The sequence below is a fragment of the Eulemur rufifrons genome, chromosome 8 (assembly GCF_041146395.1).
Source record: "Eulemur rufifrons isolate Redbay chromosome 8, OSU_ERuf_1, whole genome shotgun sequence".
In the NCBI taxonomy this organism is placed as follows: domain Eukaryota; kingdom Metazoa; phylum Chordata; class Mammalia; order Primates; family Lemuridae; genus Eulemur; species Eulemur rufifrons.
Window position 1 is genome coordinate 65,909,283 of NC_090990.1, and position 12,340 is coordinate 65,921,622.

Genomic DNA, 12,340 nt, shown 5'->3' on the forward strand with positions numbered 1-12,340 from the left:
CCATCCCCCAGATGATGTACACCGCACCCGTTAGTTGTATATATACCGATTCCCTCCTCCTCCCCTCTCATCTGTCCGACACCCGATGAGTGTTATTACTATATGTGCACTTAAGTGTTGATCAGTTAATACCAAGTTGATGGTGAGTACATGTGGTGCTTGTTTTTCCATTCTTGTGATATTTCACTTAGTAGAATGGGCTCCAGCTCTATCCAGGATAATATAAGAGGTGCTGTATCACCATTGTTTTTTGTGGCTGAGTAGAACTCAACCAAATTCAGAACACTAAAATGACAGAAGAAGAATTTCAAACATGGATTGTAAGAAAACTCAATGATATGGAAGAGAATATGGATAACCAACACAAAGAAACCACACACACACACACAGAAAAAAAAAAACATCCAGGACTTGGAAGAAAAACTTACCTTCCCTGTTTCTTTAGCAGAGTGACCATTATTATATTATGTTATGTTATATAACTTGAAGGCTTTTATACATGTCCAGGATACATGATGTGGGAACAGACTCCCTGGTTTGTCTGGCAACTAAACAGGAGCCCTTAGACTTGTACCAAGGCAAATACTCTGCTGTCTGTGTTCTGAGGGCAGAGACAGCTACTACACACAAAGAGTATGCATCTTTAAAAGCATATTTGAAAATTTCCTACTTTCACTCACAATGCAGTCCTCAAAAAGTGAAATGAGTCTGACTGTGTGAAACTCAAACAATAGAAATGTATGTTATAGAGGTGTAATGGTTTCCATACCCAGAGAATTCAAACTTAATTATAATCACATTTTTAGACTCCATCTTTAATGATCTATCTGTATCATTTGTACACCTTTTTAAAATTTGTTTTCTCTTACAGTTGATTGGCATTGTGCCAGGCATTTTATTTCACATAGTAGGCTAACCTGCTATAATGGAGAGACTAAAAAATTCAGTGCTAAATCCTATATATCTGCCTGGAGGCAGGTAGACTGCAAATGGCTCTGCTCTACAAGGTCCTCCAGGGGGTTCTTCTATCTTTATTATCCTTATTCATCTGATTAACACTCACTCAATTACCATGAGAAAAGGAACAAAGAGTTAAGGGCAAGCAGCATCTTCTCAAGAATGTGACCCAGAGGTAGCACTTACCACTTATGCTCATATCTCATTGGCCAGAATGGTCACATGGTAAGACCTAGCTACAAAGTAGATTGGGATCTGTAGTTTTTGGCTGAGTTTAAACTCAGAGTTTTATTACTAAAAGAGAGGAGGATACAATGAATATTGAGAGACAAATAGCAATCACAGACATCTATAATTTTATGTATCCAGAATGAATAGCTACAAACCTATTTTTCCCATTTGGCTTTTTCCTTTTGAGTTTTTATATACCTCAAGAAATCTTAATAGTCTTTGGCAACACTTCAGTTGGCTATCTGTCCATAATAATAATAGCTAATAACAAAAGTAATAGCTACTATTTATTTACTGCTTACAGTGGGGTAGGTAATTAGTTTTAGGGTGGTGGTAATGGAATTTCTTATGCATTCTCTGATTCCCAATTAAAATATAAGGAGTTTCCAATCATAGCCAATCCAAAATTTTAAGATGTTACTGCCTACTTTCTATGAAATTTCCTTTCCTTTCTATGAATTTTCCTTTCCTGATCCCAAAATGTGTCATCATTCCTTCTAAGTGGTTGTACAAAATCTAGACTAATTCTGAGTACTTGGTCTACTGAACCTGGAAGTGGGTGAAGGTTCAAACTCAAAGATAGCTAGTAAGGAACTAAAGAGAGAAGAAGGACCACCCAAGACACACATTTGTATAGCAAACCACAATTAACACTATGGCAAAATGAAAGATAAGATTTTTAACATTCTTATGTAAGCATTTTTCACAATATCCATTTTGAAGAAACACTAGAGACTACATGTCCTGTTCCCCATGTGGCCTATCCATCCCAGAAACACAATATCAAACATATGACAGTAGATGGTAGACTGGCCTATCTTTAATGTATCCCCAAATCTCTAAAGTGTTTAAAGGGTCTCTAAAACCTGGCACTGGTGACAGTGTTTGACTTCTTCCACAAGTTCTATGATGGCAATATTACTATCAGTTCAGTTTTGCAGATGATGAAATAGAGGTTCAGCAAGATAAAATAACATTTGTGCCAAAGGCACAAATCTAGAAAGTAGCAATGAGGCCTTAGACTTGAGTCTGCATTTCTAAAACATTTAACTATACTTACCCACCTGCACCAAGCCCAAAATTTTGCAATCACCTGAGTCCACCTCATTTAGCATTCTCACCCAATCAGCAACCAAGTCTCTATTTTTATCTCTAAAATAGTTTTCCATTTTTTTTTACTTATTTGTTTCTATTGCTTCTGGCCTAGTTCAAGGACTTTTCACCTCTTGCCCCGATTGCTAATAATTACCTAATCTTACCTTGAATTTTGTCTCACTTCTAATCCATCCTCTATATTATCATCCAAGTGGTTTTGTCTTAATAACACAAATCTGATCCTCTCTCTTCCATGATTAAAGTCTTCATGGGCTCTCCATAGCCTCTAAATTAAGTGCAAAATCTTAGTTTGATATAAAAGATCCTTGAAAATTTGCCCTCTGCTTATCTCTTTTATTCTGGTCCAATCTCAGCACCAGCTCCTCTCCCCAGCTGTGCAGCCCCCACATGACAAAGGGTCATATCTCCCATCATCAGGCAGTTCTGGTCAGGGACTTGCAGAGAATTTGCTCTCTCTGTGATTAATTATTCAAAAATTTACTTTTAAAGCACAAAGTCTTTATCAACTATATTTAGGTAGTTTGTGTTCCTATCACTTTCTTCACAATCAATGATGAAATATAGGGAAATGCCTTTTTTTCTGCAACTCTGCAAATACACCTGCTGTGAATGACTGTGAGTTCCATTTTCTCTTTCTGCAGTGAAGTAGGTAGTTGGTATTTTAGATTACCCTAACTTTTGGTAGGCAGAAACACTTCCAAAATAAGTGCTATCTAAAAAGGTTTTTCTTGCTCTTTAGAAGTCATTTATTTCACTGTGTGGAATTGTCAAATGTCAAACCATGACTACATAACTTGATGTAATACATTAAATACAGTCAAAATAGTTGCTACTCCTCCCTTTTAGGGCCATCCTTCCTGCTTTTTTGATGGCAAGTTTAGCGATATGTCTTGCTGTGACCACTAACACGGAATAGAAGTGTTGATGCCAACTCTAAGCAGAAGTTTTAAGAGCCCTCATATGGTTGCACTATTCCATAATTCCAGCAATGGCTAGATACAGACTTCTTTTCAGCCTAATCTCAACAGAAGGGGATGTTGTCCAGAATTTTACTCAATCTGCAGCTCACGTGTAATAATAGTGAGAAAGAAAGCTTTGTTTCTTTCTTGGTAAGCCACCAAGATTTTGGAATTATTTATAACTCCAGCATATCTAGCAAAAGCAGATTGATGCAATTGGGGCTTTGATATTTTCCTGTTCCATATTCCACTATGGAGATTATTTGTATATTCTCATCTATAACCATTCAAGCATCTTTGATTGGCTTTTATATTGCACCATAATAGAGTCTTAGCATGTATCTTCAAAATTCGAAGGGCAGATACTGACACTCAAAAGTCTCAGGTTTGAAAGGGACCTTAATTTCATTTGGCCCAATTCCCTGTATAACACTTGAATATTTATATGACTTTCCTGACAGACTTTTGCTCAAACAACTCTGTTGGTGAGGAACTCACTCCTTCCCAAGGCAGCCCATGTGATTTGAAACAGCTCTGCTTGTTAGTAAAATCTTTCTTAGATTTAGTGGAATTTGTTCTTCCCGTAACTTCATAGCCACTCATTCTCACTCTGCTCTCTGTGGCATATGCTTCTCTTCCTTCTCCCTTTTTCTGCTCTCCTCTGGGATAATCATTTCTGGAGCATTTAAATATTCATTATAGGTCATGATTTAAATTCCTCATCACCATAATGGTGGTTCTCGTCTGAAAGAACTACAGTTTGCATGGTTTCTCCTAATGTGTGTACTGAGAACCAACCACAGTAACCAAAGTATATTTTGATACTTGGTACGGAATATAGAGAGCCTATCATTTCCCTTTTTCTGGACTCTATTAATTTCAACTAAAACCACATTAACTTTTTTGACAGTTATATCACATTATGGGAAGAGTGGTTTTGTTAAAGTAAAATTTAAATTTTAAAAAGGGAAATAGAAACAAAAAACAGAATTATAAATATAAATAAGATTATAATACTGGATATGGCTGAGAATTTTTTCATCATACCACAAAACCACTTCAATGGCTTTAGCTAACACTAAATGATCATGTCCTCATTCATTTCTGGGACTTCTTGCTTTTGATTTCTCTGCCTAAGTAAACTTCATCAACATGTTCTCCTTAGATTCTTTTAATTCTTCCTTTAATTCTAACTAAAACATCATCTACTTTTCTATAGCATTCCCCAATTTCCCTATACAATTACTTTTTCTCTTTTTTGTTTTCCCATAGCACTTTTAGATACCTCTATTAAACCCACTTACCATACTGCATCATATTTATTTATATGTCTGTAAGCATAACCATTAAGAATAGTGTCAAATTTAAATTTTTATTCCCTGCACTTGTAAAAATATATGGCTAACATTTATTTATTGCTTACTACATGCCAAACTGTACTGATCATGGTACATACATTATCTAGTTTAATGCTCATCACAATGCTATCAACTAGATACTAATATTATTGTGCTAATTTTATATACAAGGGAATTGGGGGGTTATGTGGGTTAAACAATTTGTCCAAGGTGGCACAGCTAATAAGGAGAAGAAGTGAAATTCAAACTCAGATCTCTCTGCCTTCAGTTTATGTATAGCAAACACTTAGTAAAGATTTATGGTTTGGGTCAAAATATCAATTTCTTAAAACTCTGATGTCATGAATATAACAAAAATAACTTTCTCACTACTGTTTCAAGTAAAATATTGCAAAATAAATGGCTAAGGATAATATTCTTTAGTGATTCTTGCTCCTAAACAAGCCAAGGCCATACCCCCAAATCCTGCCTATTTCTTGGCAAAGCCCTTGTGGTTCATGTCCTATGGTTTTTCACTATTGCTGCTGCTGCTGCTGCCCCCAATCTCCACTCCACGTCGTGGAGATCTGGATCAGCTGCTGCTGCCTCTAACACTATTGTTGCCCCTGTCCCAACTTGGTTGGCTCTTCCTCTTGCAGCATAAACAAGTTGTCCTTTTATAAATATTTTATTTAAGACTCACTTCTCACATCTATAGCATTTACCTCAAAGCAGACTAACACAAGGACCTAGGGAGTAGCAAGTGGTAGCAGCAAGAACCAATGTGCATTCTAAGGCAAGGAATCAATATCAGAAAACTACAGCATCACTGAAAAATCCCAGGGCCAGGAGAGACTGCTGGAATACAGCAGAAACCTAGAATTTTGGAATAAAACTACTGGATAGAATATCAAAGCAATTTATATTTAGGGGGCAGTGGATTAATAAAAATAATAGCAAACATTTATAGAATTCTTTTTAGATGCCAGAGACTTAATGCATTTATAGTCACAATACAGATAAGCAGCAGTAGAATCATCATTATTTCTTCGTAAGAGAACTTAACTTGCGTATGATCCCTGCATTTATGCACTGTAGAGAAAAACGCTTAATCTTGCCATTTCTAGTATTATAACACACAGGTTCCCTGACCTGTGGAGTGAGGGCTATTATAGTGGGAAGGCCAAATGGAAGATAGTAGAACTTCCTCTACCTAGGAAAATAGTAAACCAATGCAACATGCCATCCCCGGATGGATTGCAGAGATTAGTGCCACCATCAAGCACTTGAAGGATGCAGGGGTGGTGATTCCTACTGTATTTCCATTTGACTAGCCTATTTGGCCAGTGCAGAAAACAGATGGAATTTGGAAAATGAAATTGGATTATTGTAAGCTTAACCAGATAGTGACTCATAGCTTAAGCAAATGAACAATCCCCTGCTACCTGGTATATAGCTATTGGTCTGACAAATGCCTTTTTCTCCATTCCTGTCATTAAGACCCACCAGAAGCTGTTTGGTTTTAGCTGGCAAAGCCAGCCATATACCTTCACTGTTCTGCTTCATGGGTATATCAACCTTCCAGCCCAAAACATGATTTAGTTCCCAGGAATCTTGATCACCATTCCCTTCCACAACATATCACACTGTTCTGTTCCATTAATATGTGTTTATGCTTATACCAGTACCATGCTATTTTGGTTAGCATAGCCTTGTAGTATAATTTGAAGTTAGGTAATGCAATGCTTCCATATCTGTTCTTTTTTTCTTAGGATTTCTTTGGATACTTAGGCTCTTTTTTGGTTCCATATGAAGTTTGGAATTGTTTTTTCTAGGTCTGTGAAAAATGACATTGGTATTTTGATGGGAATTCCATTGAATCTGTACATTACTTTGGGCAGAATGGACATTTTAACAATGTTGATTCTTCCAACCCATGAGCATGGGATTTTTTTTATGTTTGTGTCATCTGTGATTTCTTTCATCAGTGTTTTGTAATTCTTCTTGTAGAGATTTTTCATCTCCTTGGCTAAGTATAGTCCTAGGTATTTTTTTGCAGCTATTGTAAATGGTATTGAGTTCTTTTTTTTTTTTTTTTTTTGTTGAGACAGAGTCTCACTTTGTTGCCCAGGCTAGAGTGAGTGCCGTGGCGTCAGCTTAGCTCACAGCAACCTCAGACTCCTCGGCTTAAGCGATCCTACTGCCTCAGCCTCCCGAGTAGCTGGGACTACAGGCATGCGCCACTATGCCCGGCTAATTTTTTCTATATAGATTTTTAGTTGTCCATATAATGTCTTTCTATTTTAGTAGAGACGGGGTCTCGCTCTTGCTCAGGCTGTTCTCAAACTCCTGACCTCGAGCGATCCACCCGCCTCGGCCTCCCAGAGTGCTAGGATTACAGGCGTGAGCCACGGTGCCCGGCCTTGAGTTCTTGATTTGAGTCTCAGCATGACTGATATTAGTGTATAGAAATACCAATGATTTGTGTACATTAATTTTGTAACCTGATACTTTACTGAATTTATCAATGTTACGAGTCTTTTGGTGGAGTCTCGAGGGTTTTCTAGATATAAGATAATATTGCCAGAAAGCAGGGATAATTTGACCTCCTTTTTCCCAATTTGGATGCCCTTTATTTCTTTCTCTTGGCTGATTACTCTTGCTAGGACTTCCAGTATGTTGACTAGAAATGGTGACAGTGGGCATTCTTGTCTTGTTCTAGTTCTTAGAAGGAGCACCTTCAAATTTTCCCCTTTCAGTACGATATTGGCTGTGGGTTTCTCATATGGCTTTTATTATTTTTAGGTGTGTTCCCTCTATGCCTAGTTTGTTGAAGGTTTTCATCATGAAAGAGTGCTGGATTTTATTGAATGCTTTTTCTGCATCTATTGAGATGATCATATGGTGGATTTTTTTTAATTCTGTTTATGTGGTGAATCACATTTATTGATTTGTCTACGTTGAACCATCCTTGCATCCCTGGGATAAAACCCACCTGATCATGGCGAATTATCTTTTTGATGCGCTGTTGGATTCAGTTTGCTAGTATTTTGTTGAGGATTTTTGCATCTAAGTTCATGAGGAATATTGGCCTGTAGTTTTTTTGTTGTTATTGTTGTTGTATCCTTTCCTGGCTTTGGTATCAGGTAATACTGGCTTCATAGAATGAGTTAGGGAGGATTCCCTCCTTCTTGATGTTATGCCAGGATAATTGGCAATTCTTCTTTGTAGGTCTGGTAGAATTTGGCCATGAATCTGCTTGGTCCTGGGCTTTTTTGTTATTGGAGGACTTTTTTTTATTGTTTCAATCTTGCTATGTGTTATATTGGTCTGTTTAGGATTTCTATTTCTTTCTAATTCAAACTTGGGAGGTTGTGTGTTTTGAAAAATTTATCCATTTCCTCTAGATTTTTCTGGTTTGTGTGTGTAGAGGTTTTCAAAGTAGTCTCAGATGATATTTTGTATTTCTGTGGTATCAGTTGTAATGTCCCTTTTTAATTTATAACTGAGCTTATTTGAATCTTTTCTCTTATATTTCTAGTTAATCTAGCCAGTGTTTTGTTGATTTTGTTTACCTTTTCAAAGAACCAACTTTTCATTTCATTGACCTTTTGTATGTTTTTTTTTTGTTTCCATTTCATTTAGTTCTACTCTGATCTTTGATTTTATCTATTTCTTCTGCTAGCTTTGGATTTGGTTTGTTCTTCTTTTTCTATTTCCTTGAGGTGTGACATTAGGTTATTAATTTGTGATCTTTTTTACAACCAACTGATTTTTGACAAAGCAGACAAAAGCATACACTGGAGAAAGGACAACCTATTCAATAAATGGTGCTGGGAAAATTGGAGAGCCACATACAAAAGAATAAAACTGCATCCCTATCTCTCACCATATATAAAAACTAACTCAAGATGGATTAAAGATTTAAATGTAAGACCTGAAACCATAAAAATTCTAGAAAAAAAATATAGGAAAAACTCTCTGGAGATTGGCCTAGGCACAGAATCTATGAACAAGACCCCAAAAGTGAATATAGCAACAACAAAAATAAATAAATGGGACTTAATTAAACAAAAAGTTTTCTGCATATCAAAAGAAATAATCAATGGAGTAAATAGACAACCTACAGAGTAGGAGAAAATATTTGCAAACTATACATCTGATGAAGGACTAATATCCAGAATCTACAAAGAACTCAAACAAACCAGCAAGTAAAAAACAAATATGTGAAAGACATGTACATCAAAAAATGGGTAAAAGACATAAACATCAAAAAATGAGTGAAAGACATGAACAGATATTTTTTAAAAGAAGACAAATGCCAAAAAAAACATATGAAAATATGCTCAACATATTCAATCATTAATCCTCAGGGAAATGCAAATTAAAAGCACAACGAGATACTACCTTACCCCCATCAGAATGGCCATTATCATAAAGTAAAAAAAAAAAAAAAAATAGATGTTGGCATAGATGCAGTGAAAAGGAAATGCAGGAATGTAAACTAGTACAACCTTTACATATAACAGCATTGAGATTCTTCAGAGAGCTAAAAGTAGACCTATGTTTCAACCCAGCAATCCTACTACTGAGTATTTACCCAAAAGAAAAGAACTGATTTTACAAAAAAGACACCTGCACCGGAATGTTTATTGCGGCAAACCCACAATTGCAAAGATATGGAATCAACCTAAGTGCCCATCAACTGATGAGTTGATGAAGAAAATGTGGTATATATATATCTACCATGAAGTACTACTCAGCCATAAAAAAGAATGAAATAATGTCTTTTGCAGCAACTTGGATGGAACTGGAGACCATTATACTGAGTGAAGTACCTCAGGAATAGAAAAACAAATACCACATGGTCTCACTTATAAGTGGGAACTAAACTGGGATATATATGGTCATAAAGTCGTATAGTGAACATTGAAAACTAAATAGGGGTGAGGGTGGGAGGAGGTGAAGGATGAATATATGCCTATGAGGTGCAATGTACACTATTCTGATGATAGCTATACTGAGAGCCCTGATTTCAGTATTATACAATCCATCCATGTGGCAAAAAACACTGTACCCTCTAAATCTATTGAAATTTAAAAAAAGATATCACACTGGTTCATTACATTAATGGCACTATTCTGATTGAACTTAATAAGTGAGAAGTAGCAACTACTCTAGATTTATTGGTAAGATATTTACATGCTAGAGAGCAGGAAATCATCTGACAAATATTCATGGACCTTCTACCTCAGTGAAATTTCTAGAGGTCCAGTAGTGTGAGGTATATCAAGATATCCCTTCTAAGGTGCAGGATAAGTCCCTGCATCTGTCCCTTCCTTCAACCAAAAAAAAAAGGCCATAATTCCTAGTGGGCCTCTTTGGATTTTAGAGACAACATATTTTTAATTTGGGTGTGTTACTCTGGCCCTTTTACCATATGACTTGAAAGCTGCTAGTTTTAAGTGGAGTCCAAAATGGTGGACAATTCTGTAATTGCTTCAGGCTGCTGTGCAAGCTGCTGAGAAATTTGAGCCATATGATCTAGCAGATCCAATGGCGTTTGACGTATCAGATAGGGACGCTGTTTGCAGCCTTTGGCAAGTTCCTATGGGCAAATTGTAGTGCAGGCCCTTAGGATTTTGAACCAAAACGCTTCTGTCCTCTACAGATAACTATGCGACTTTTGAGAAACAGCTCCTGGCCTATTACTTAGCCTTAGTAGAGACTGAGTTCTTAACCATGGACCAGCAAGTTACCATGCAATCTGAGGTGCCCATTGTGAACTAGATGTTATTGACCTACCAAGCCATAAAGTTAGGCATGCACAGTAGTAGTCCATCGACAAATTGAAATGTTGTATATATGATGGGGCCCAGGCAAGCCCAGAAGGCACAAGTAGGTTATATGAAGAAGTGACCCAGGTTCCCATGGTCCCCACTCTTGCTACACCTCCTTCTCTCTCCCAGCCTGCACTATGACTTCACAGGGAGTTTCCTATGATTACTTGACAGTGGTAGAAAAGGCATGAATTGATTAGAAATGATACTGCATGATATGTAGGCACCACCCAAAAGTGGACAGCTAAACTCCTACAGCTCCACTCTGGGATATCCCTGAAGGAAAATCCTCACAGTGGGCAGAACTTTGAGAAGTACACCTCACTGTTCACTTTGATTGGATGGAGAAATGGTAAGACATGTGATTATATACTTATTCATGAGCTTTTGCCAATGGTTTGGCTGGATGGTCAGGGCCTTTAAAGGAACGTAATTGGAAAAGTAATGAAAGGAAAATTTGGGAAATATGTATGTGGATAGACTTCTCTGAATGGGCACAAAGCATGAAGATATTTGTATCCATGTGAATGATCAACCAGGGGGTGACCTCAGCAGAGGAAGATTTTGATATCAAGTAGATAAGGGGACCAGTAAGCCTCTTTCCCAGCCACAACTGTCATTGCCCAATGGGCTCATGAACAAAGTGGCCATATGGCAGGGATAAAGGTCATGTATGGACTCAGCAATGTGGACTTCTGCTCACCAAGACCTACCTACCAGCACCCACTGCAGAGTGCCTAATGTGCCAGTAACAGAGACCACCACTGAGTCTCTAATATGGTGCCATTCCCCAGGGTGATCAGCCAGCTACCTGGTGGCAGACTAATTACCTTAGACCACTTCCATCATGGAAGGGGCAGTAGTTTGTTCTTACTAAAATAGACACATACTCTGGGTACAGATTTGCCTCCCCTGCATGCAATGCTTCTCCCAAAACTAACATCTATCCACGAATTTACAGAATGCCTTATCTACCATCATGGTATCCCACACAGCATTGCTTCTAATTGAGGAACTCATTTCACAGCAAAAGAATTGCAGCAATCGGCCCATGCTCATTATATATTCCTCACCATCCTGAATAGCTGGTTTGACAGAATAGTGGAATGGCCTTTTGAAAATTCAGTTATAGCACCAGCTAGGAGGCAATACCTTGCAGAGCTGGATCAAAGTTCTTCAGAAGACTGTATATGCTCTCAATTAGTGTCCAATATATGGTACTTTTCCCCACAGTGCCAGAATTCAAGGTCCAGTAATCAAGAAGTGGAAATGGAAGTGGCACCACTCACTATTACTCCTGTGACCCACTAGCAAAATTTTAGCTTCCTGTTCCTGTAAACTTATGCTCTGCTGGCCTGAGGTCTTAGTTCCAAATGTAGGAATCCTTCCACCATTATAGTGAAAGAGGGGCTTTTGGAGTGTTTTGATGCTCTCTGTTCCTTACTTGCCTTCCCCACTGATGGTGTAGGCTGTTGTTTGATGTATGGGAGTGAGTGGGACTAGGTGATTACCCTAGGCATTATCTTGACTTTCACAGGCTTGTTGATTGTTTGAGACTTAAATGAATCTTCCATCTGGTTCCCTGTTTGGGATGATCTACCTATAGCTTTTGCTACAGGGCTCCTTTGACTCCTCCTATAGTGACTCTTTGGTAGGTACACTAATTTTAATTATCATCTATTTTCTGTGTTCCTTCTGAGGGGCCAATGTCACAATCTATATTCTTCCTTACTCAACATTTATCTTTTATACTATCTATGCTCTTAGTCCTACAATTTCTGGTTTTTGTGATCCAAACCAAACATTTTTAGAAATCAAAACAAAATAACTTTCCTCTTAGGGGCTAACCCTTGCAAATCAAAAGCTCTTTGGTTTCAGACTATGATGCCTGCTGAGTATT

At 37.6% G+C, this 12,340-nt stretch overlaps 1 pseudogene; it reads right to left on the bottom strand.

The window, feature by feature from the left end:
* Positions 1-10,061: 10,061 nt before the first annotated feature.
* LOC138390302 (large ribosomal subunit protein eL14 pseudogene) overlaps positions 10,062-12,340 on the bottom strand; it is a 28,315-nt pseudogene continuing 26,036 nt past the window's right edge.